We start from the raw sequence: 7,956 nt of genomic DNA, 5'->3' as shown, positions 1-7,956 counted from the left end.
ACGATAGATCCCCTATACTTTTGGGTCATCAATGGTATTCAGAGCACACGCTGACTGTAGGACGTAACCCCTAGGGTCGGAAAGCCATAGGAAGAAACTATTTTATTTTATGTCCTTATTATTCCATAATTATCCCCTGTTCATTTCTAACTTCCCTCCAATTTTCAACATTCTAGATGGCCGCCGAGTTCACCCCAGTTCTGCTACCTGAGTTTTGCCAGACGGATGAGATGATGCTTTTCGGCAAGAAGGTGGTTCAGATCGTGAAGAAGCTGAAGGTTGCTCTGCCCTCGATCACCAGGAAGCCTACCAATGCACTTCCGACAGATACCCGCTACAGGAATGAGGTGTACATTCTAGGGAGGACCTTCAGAGGACATTCAGAGCCCATCGACTTTGAGTTTGCCGCTTTCACTTGGATCCTCGGAAGAGACATGGTGATTTATCATGCACTTGGACATATCCGAGAAGAGTACAGGGCCAAGCTCGACCCATCGGACCTCGCATGATTTCTCGCAGAGCTAGGAATGGAGATATCATCCATACCGTGGAGGACGACTCCATTATTTCATATGTCCAAGACTTGGAGAGTCACATTAGGAACCAGGAAATTCAGACACGACGAAGCTCGAAGGTACACGGGAGGTTGTTGTTCCGTGAACTGGAACTGGAGGATAAAGCACGCGCGGACTTCCTTGAACATGAAGAAGAAGTCAAGGATTTTATGGATAGAATCGAGGACCTAAAGAAATATATTGCCACACTAGAGGAAAAGATGGACCAGGGAGAAGACCACTTCCTTAGTGGAGATAATGGACCCTTCGTGAGCAATAACGAGGATTATGAAGAGAGCTCCATGGAAGGAAGCCGCAAGAGGAGGCGCCGCACCAGAGGACGCCGCACTGAAGGACACAAGGCTAACTGATGAAGACATTTAGTCGACCGCCATGTTATTTTATTTTAATTTTTCATTGATCAGTTAGGCCGTTATTTTCAATTAGTCGTGAGATTTTGTAATCCGAGATTGAATCTTGTTCGAGATGAATGAATAAATAATTTGTGTGATTATGATTGTGCATTCATATGGGTAGTGCTATTTTCTCATTAGACCCTTGTTCTATTCTAATTTATCATCCGCTCCAAAACACCAGATGCCTCCAAGACGTGACCCCGGATTCACTTTCCCGCCGGAGCTCACCCAGCTGATCCAACAACAGAATGCCTTGATGCAAATGCTCATCTAGAACCAAGGCAACAACAACAACAACAACAATCCACCGCCACCATCCCCTGTCGACAACCTGACCCGGTTCCTAAGGTTGAATCCGCCGGTGTTCTCTAGCAGCACCGAGCCGATTGTAGCTGATGATTGGCTCCGCAAGATCAGAAGGGAGCTAACAACTGCTGGATGCACAGATGCTGAAATGGTGCGTTTTGCTACACATCAACTGGATGGACCCGCGGCCTCTTGGTGGGATAACTACACCACCACCTATCTCATCGCCACCATCACGTGGGATCAGTTTCAGTAGGCCTTCTGCACCACTCATGTTTCAGCTGGAGACATGAGTCTAAAGAAGCGTGAGTTCCGTAACTTATGCCAGGGAAATAGTACTGTGGGGCAGTACATGGATGAGTTCAGCCAGTTAGCTCGCTATGCCCCGGGTGATGTGGCCACAGATGCCGCAAAACAGGAGAAGTTCCTCGAAGGACTTAATGATGAGTTGGGAATGCAGCTGATGGTGGCCACCTTCAATAACTACCAGGAGCTGGTAGACAATGCCATCATCCTTGAAGGAAAGCAACAACAGATTGATAGCCGCAAGCGGAAGTATAGTCAGGGGAAGTACAACTCAGGAGCTCAGCAGAAGCCTCGCTACACCCCATACCCGGGAGGTCACCCCCAACACATCCATGGAGGACATAACCATGGAGGACACAACCATGGAGGGAATGGGAAGAATCACAACAACAACAACAACAACAACAACAACAACAACAACAACAACAACAACAACAACAACAACAACAACAACAACAACAACAACAACAACAACAACAACAACAACAACAACAACAACAACAACTTCAAGTCGGGAAATGGAGGCAATGGCAACCAGCACTGTTCCGCTCTGGCTCAGAAGGATCTGAGTCATATCACCTATTTCAAGTGCCAGAAAACAGGACACTATGCCGCTGATTGTCCAGAGGCCAAGCGGGGAAATGGAAGCGGCAATGGAAATGGAAGCTCATCAACTAAGAAGCCCAATCCTTTTCCTCATGCCCAGGTGAACCACATCGACGTGGAGGACGTCTATGATCAGCCAAACACAGTGGTTGGTAAGTTTTTATTAAATTCACGTCCAGTATTGGTAATGTTTGATTCTGGTGCAACACATTGATTCATATCAAGAATAGTTGTGGAAAAGTACGGGTTGCCCACTAGAACCCTTAGAACCCCTCTTCAGGTCACTTCCCTGGGAGGAGAAATGACGGCGGGCTTAGGCTGTCATTCGACCCTCAGCATCGGAAATCATAGTTTTACCACAGACCTCATAGTATTGGAATCCCAAGGATTGGACATGATCCTAGGACTGGTTAACGAAGTTTGAGGGAAACATCGATTGTGCCCGCAAGACGATTTTTCTCACCACCCCGGAGTAGAAGAGGATCAAGTATGTATCCTGACGCACGCCGAGGAAGATTCAGATGAATTCCCTCACATGAGGTGTTCAGGAGGAAGTGCCCTAGTGCAAGATTTTCCTGATGTATTTCTAGAGGAATTACCAGGAATGCCACCGAACAGAGACATTGAATTTCTTGTTGAGTTATTGCCTGGCACAACCCCAATATCCAAGAGACCTTATCAGATGCCCCCGAATGATTTGGAAGAGATCAAGAAGCAAATTAATGAGCTATTGGAGAAGGGATATATTCGGCCAAGCTCGTCACCTTGGGGAGCCCCAGTTCTTTTGGTAGAGAAGAAGGATGGAACCCTAAGAATGGTTGTGGATTATCATTCGTTGAACGACATGACCGTCAAGAACAAGTACCCTCTGTCGATGATTAATGATTTATTTGATCAGCTAGTTGGAGGCAAAGTGTTCTCCAAGATCGATCTTTGATCAGGGTATCATCAGTTGAAGATATGTGAACAGGATATACCCAAAACGGCTTTCACCACCAGGTATGGTTTATATGAATATACCGTCATGTCATTCGGATTGACTAATGCCCCTATATATTTCATGAGCATGATGAACAAGGTATTTATGGAATATCTGGACAAGTTTGTTGTGGTGTTCATCGATGACATATTGGTTTTCTCCAAGAGCGAGGAAGAGCATAAGGAACATCTGCGTCTAGTTCTGGAGAAACTCCGAGAACATCAGTTATATGCCAAGTTCAGCAAATGTGAATTTTGGCTGAAGGAAGTCGGATTCCTTGGACATGTTATTTCAGGCGAAGGAATAGCAGTCGACCCCACCAAGGTTGAATCGGATACCCACTGGCAGTCCCCGACCTCATTCAAGGAGATCTGCAGTTTTCTCGGACTTGCAGGATATTATCGGAGATTTATTCAGAATTTCTCCAAGATTGCTAAACCCATGACTGTGCTGTTGAAGAAGGAAGCCAAGTACATTTGGACCGGGGATTGTGAAGCCAGTTTTCAGAAACTGAAGAAACGTTTGGTTATAGCCCCAGTGCTAATTTCGCCGGATATACACAAGGATTACCAGGTATATTGTGATGCTTCTCGTCAAGGACTTGGAGGAGTGCTCATGCAGGAAGGAAAAGTTGTAGCTTATACCTCCAGACAGCTACGACCTCATGAGATGAATTATGCCACACACGATTTGGAGTTAGCAGCCGTAGTGCACGCACTCAAGACCTGGAGACATTTCCTTGTCGGAAATAGTTGTGATGTTTACACGTATCATAAGAGCTTGAAGTATATTTTCACGCAGAAGGAGTTGAACCTCAGGCAGAGGAGATGGATTGAGTTGATCAAGGACTATGACATGAGATTGCATTATCACCCATGAAAGGTTAATGTTGTAGCAGATACCTTGAGCCGTAAGAGCTATGTGAACACCCTCATAGCTGGAGGACTACCTCAGGAATTAGCCACGATCTCAGAAATCTCTGACTGGAGATAGTACCAAGAAGATTTGTCGCCACCCTGGATATTCAATCAACTCTGACAGAAAGAGTCCCTGAAGCCCAGAAGACGGACAAGAAAATTGCAGAGATAAAGGAAAAGCTGAGTAACGGAAAGGCTAAAGGTTTCGTGAGGATGAGCATGGAACTTTATGGTTTGAGGACCGTATCTATGTGCCCAATGACCCAGAGGTCAGAAAGTTAATTCTTCAGGAGGCCCATGATTCACCGTACTCGATTCAACCAGGCAACACCAAGATGTATCTGGATTTGAAGGAAAGTTTCTAGTGGACAGGTATGCAGAAGGATATTGCCGAGTACGTAGTAGTATGCGATGTTTGTCAGCGAGTAAAGGCGGGACATCAGAAGCCGGCAGGGTTACTTCAACCTTTGCCGATACTCGAGAGGAAATGGGACAAACTTGGAATGGATTTTATCATGGGACTACCCAGGACCCGTTTAGGTTATGATTCTATCTAGGTAGTGGTTGATCGCTTGACCAAGGTAGCTCATTTCATTCCCATGAAGACCACATATACCAGCGCTAAGTTAGCCAAGATATACATGACCAGGATCATATGTCTACATGGAGTTCCAAGGAGTATCTTGTCAGATAGAGGAACACAATTTACCTCAATGTTTTGGAATCAGTTGCATGAAACTTTGGGTACGAGGCTGGAGTTCAGTACAACTTTTCATCCGCAGACAGATGGATAGACGGAGAGAGTCAACCAGATTCTAGAGGACATGTTGAGAGCATGTGCGCTAGACTATGGATCTAGTTGGGATGATAATTTGCCATATGCGGAGTTCTCGTACAACAACAGCTATCAGACCAGTCTGAAGATGGCCCCTTTCGAAGCTCTATACGGAAGGAGGTGCAGAACACCATTGTTGTGGGATGGTGTTGGAGACCGAAAACTTTTTGGTCCCGACCTTATCAAAGACTCTGAAGAGAAGGTCAAGCTGATTCGAGATAGACTTAAGATAGCTTAGTCGAGGCAGAAGAGTTATGCCGATAGTAAACGCAAGGAAGTAATGTATGAAGCGGGAGACCGAGCATATCTTCGTGTGTCCCCACTTCGAGGAATCAAGAGGTTTGGTGTGAAAGGAAAATTAGCACCCAGGTTCATTGGCCCCTACAAAATCCTCGAACGCAGAGGAGAAGTTGCATACAATCTGGAATTGCCAGAAGGATTGTCAGGAGTTCATGATGTCTTCCATGTTTCCCAGCTGAAGAAATGCCATGCTGAGATGGACGATATCCCTTTGAGAGAAACAATGCCCCTAGAGGCCATAAAGCTTGACAGTGATCTGACTTATGAGGAGAAACCCGTAAGAATTCTCGAGACTGCGAACAGAGTTACCCGCAGCAAGATCATCAAGTTCTGCAAGGTTCTTTGGAGCCACCACTCCGAGGAGGAAGCCACCTGGGAGCGAGAAGAAGATCTCCGTCGAGACCACCCGCACCTGTTTGCTAGCCAACCTAAATCTCGAGGGCGAGATTCATCTTAAGGTGGGTAGGTTTGTAACATCCCAAATTTTCAATTTGGAATGTTTTACAATTATTAGTTAAGCATTTATGCATCTTGCGTGAATTGAGTGGCATTTGGAATCTTCAGAGGCATTTGAGTTTCATTTGAATTTGGATTCAACTTGGCATTCAAAATTTACTTCAAATATCCCTGACAAATACTTGATCAAAAGTATGAGAGCAGCTAACACTGCTGCAGGATGCTGCTAACGCGACACTATGATCAGAGAACCTTCGATGAAACTGTGTGCGATGCCATAATCGCAAAGGGTGGTGTAAAAAACCGTCAAAAAGGTGCAAAACATTTGCGATGGAGAATGCATCAAACACGGTTCAGATTTTAGTTACATGTGCAATCCAGGGCATACGGTTCAGTTCAATTAATCGTTTGCGATGAGGAGGAACAAATGAAACGGGCAGCCAGATGGAGGTGTGTGCGATATACAGCATACGGTTCACTCGGATGAACTGTTTGTGATTAGGCAACACAAAAGAAATAGTCAGCCAGATCAAGGTGTGTGCGATATATGGCATGCGGTTCACTAGGATGAACTTTTTGCGTTGAGACATGAGAACAGAAACGGTTCAACTTAACAAGATGTGTGTGATACGCGGCAAACAGGTCTGTAATCAGAAATGTGTGTGAAGACCGATAATAACACAGACGGTTGCTGCTAATAAGACATGTGTGTTGTGCAATGGGATTGCATACAGAACAACAACATATACACACACACACACACACACACTTATAAGGACATGCTTGCATAACCAAATTAAACATCCACTTACATAGGTGGCTACTACAACCATGGCATTTGCACACACCAAAGTAAACTATTACATGCATAATTACATAGGTGGCTACTACACAGATGACATTTCCACACACCAATAAAGTAAACTATATATTACATGCATGATTAACTAGCATAAACAATCATTTGATCATCATCTACTTCTTTTGATGCTTGCTCTGCTTGTGGCTCGATTCGGGCTCATCAATTTGGGTAACGAGGCACTTCCTCATGTCAACGATCCACCTGTGCATCTCGTAGCATGTGTACACGCTCTTGGCCGCGAACCTGAGGTGAGGTTCATCCAGTTGTCGCATCCATGCCCTGTGCCAGGATAGGGGACTTGTTCTCTGGGCATCCTGCTTCATCTTTTCGTAGTAGAGGTTGATGATGGCCGAGGCGAGTTCGACTAGGGAGTCCTTCTTCATGCTGCCCCAGACCCCGTAGTGGTCACGGATTTCGACGAGGTTCTTTCAGGCCAATCCCGTAACACTGAGCGCTTTTACATCGTCCATGGTTTCCACCATGGCGAACTTGTAGTCGGTGCTGTTGACAAACCTGTTGAAACGGTCGCAAGGCTCTCTGGCCATGCAGTAGTGGTAGATGAGGACATGATGGCGCACACACAACAGGGCGATGGTAATCTTCTGATGTATGCCGGGACGACTGGCCACTACTACAGGATGGTCCAAACGTGACACTACGATCAGAGACCCTTCGACGAAACTATGTGCGATGCCATAGTCGCTAACGGTGGTGTAAAAAACCGTCAAAAAGGTGCAAAACGTTTGCGATGACAGATGCATCAAACACAGTTCAGAATTTAGTTGCATGTGCGATGCGGGGCATACCGTTCAGCTCAATTAACTGTTTGGGATGAGGAGGCACAAAAGAAACGGGCAGCCAGATGAAGGCGCGTGCAATATATAGCATACGGTTCACTGGGATGAATTGTGTGTTATTAGGCAACACAATGGAAACGGTTCAACTGAACAAGATGTGTGTGATACGTGGCAAACAGGTTCGTAATCTGAAATGTGTGCGAAGACCAATAATAACACAGACAATTGCTGCTAATAAGCCGTGTGAATTGCTCTGTCTACAGTAGAATATAACATGTATATATATAACTGAAATAAACATCCAATTACATAAGTGACTATACAGATCATTCGCACACACCTCAATAAACAATTGCATGCATTCTAAAGTAGGAGAAATGATCGTCTAGTCATCTACTTCTTGTGACGCTCCCGCCACTTCTATGTGTCTCGATCCCTCGTCTTTGTCAGGAAGAAGACAGTTCCTCATGTCAATGATCCTCCTGTACATCTTGTAGCTTGTGTACGCGTCCATGGTCGCGTACTTGACATGTCGTTCATCCAGTCTCTTATGCCACACACTGTGCTAGGCGTTCTTGTCCTTATTGCTCTCTTCCTTCATCTTCACGTAGTAGGGGTCGAT

General features: G+C 45.4%; 1 pseudogene; it reads left to right on the top strand.

Annotated features, from left to right (window-relative positions):
* Positions 1–233: 233 nt before the first annotated feature.
* On the top strand, positions 234–925 carry LOC147971597 (uncharacterized; annotated as a pseudogene).
* Positions 926–7,956: the final 7,031 nt, after the last annotated feature.

This window comes from Triticum urartu, chromosome 5A (genome assembly GCF_056163025.1).
Source record: "Triticum urartu cultivar PI428250 chromosome 5A, HENAU_Tu73, whole genome shotgun sequence".
Lineage (NCBI taxonomy): Eukaryota > Viridiplantae > Streptophyta > Magnoliopsida > Poales > Poaceae > Triticum > Triticum urartu.
This window is presented reverse-complemented; position numbering and strand designations above follow the sequence as displayed.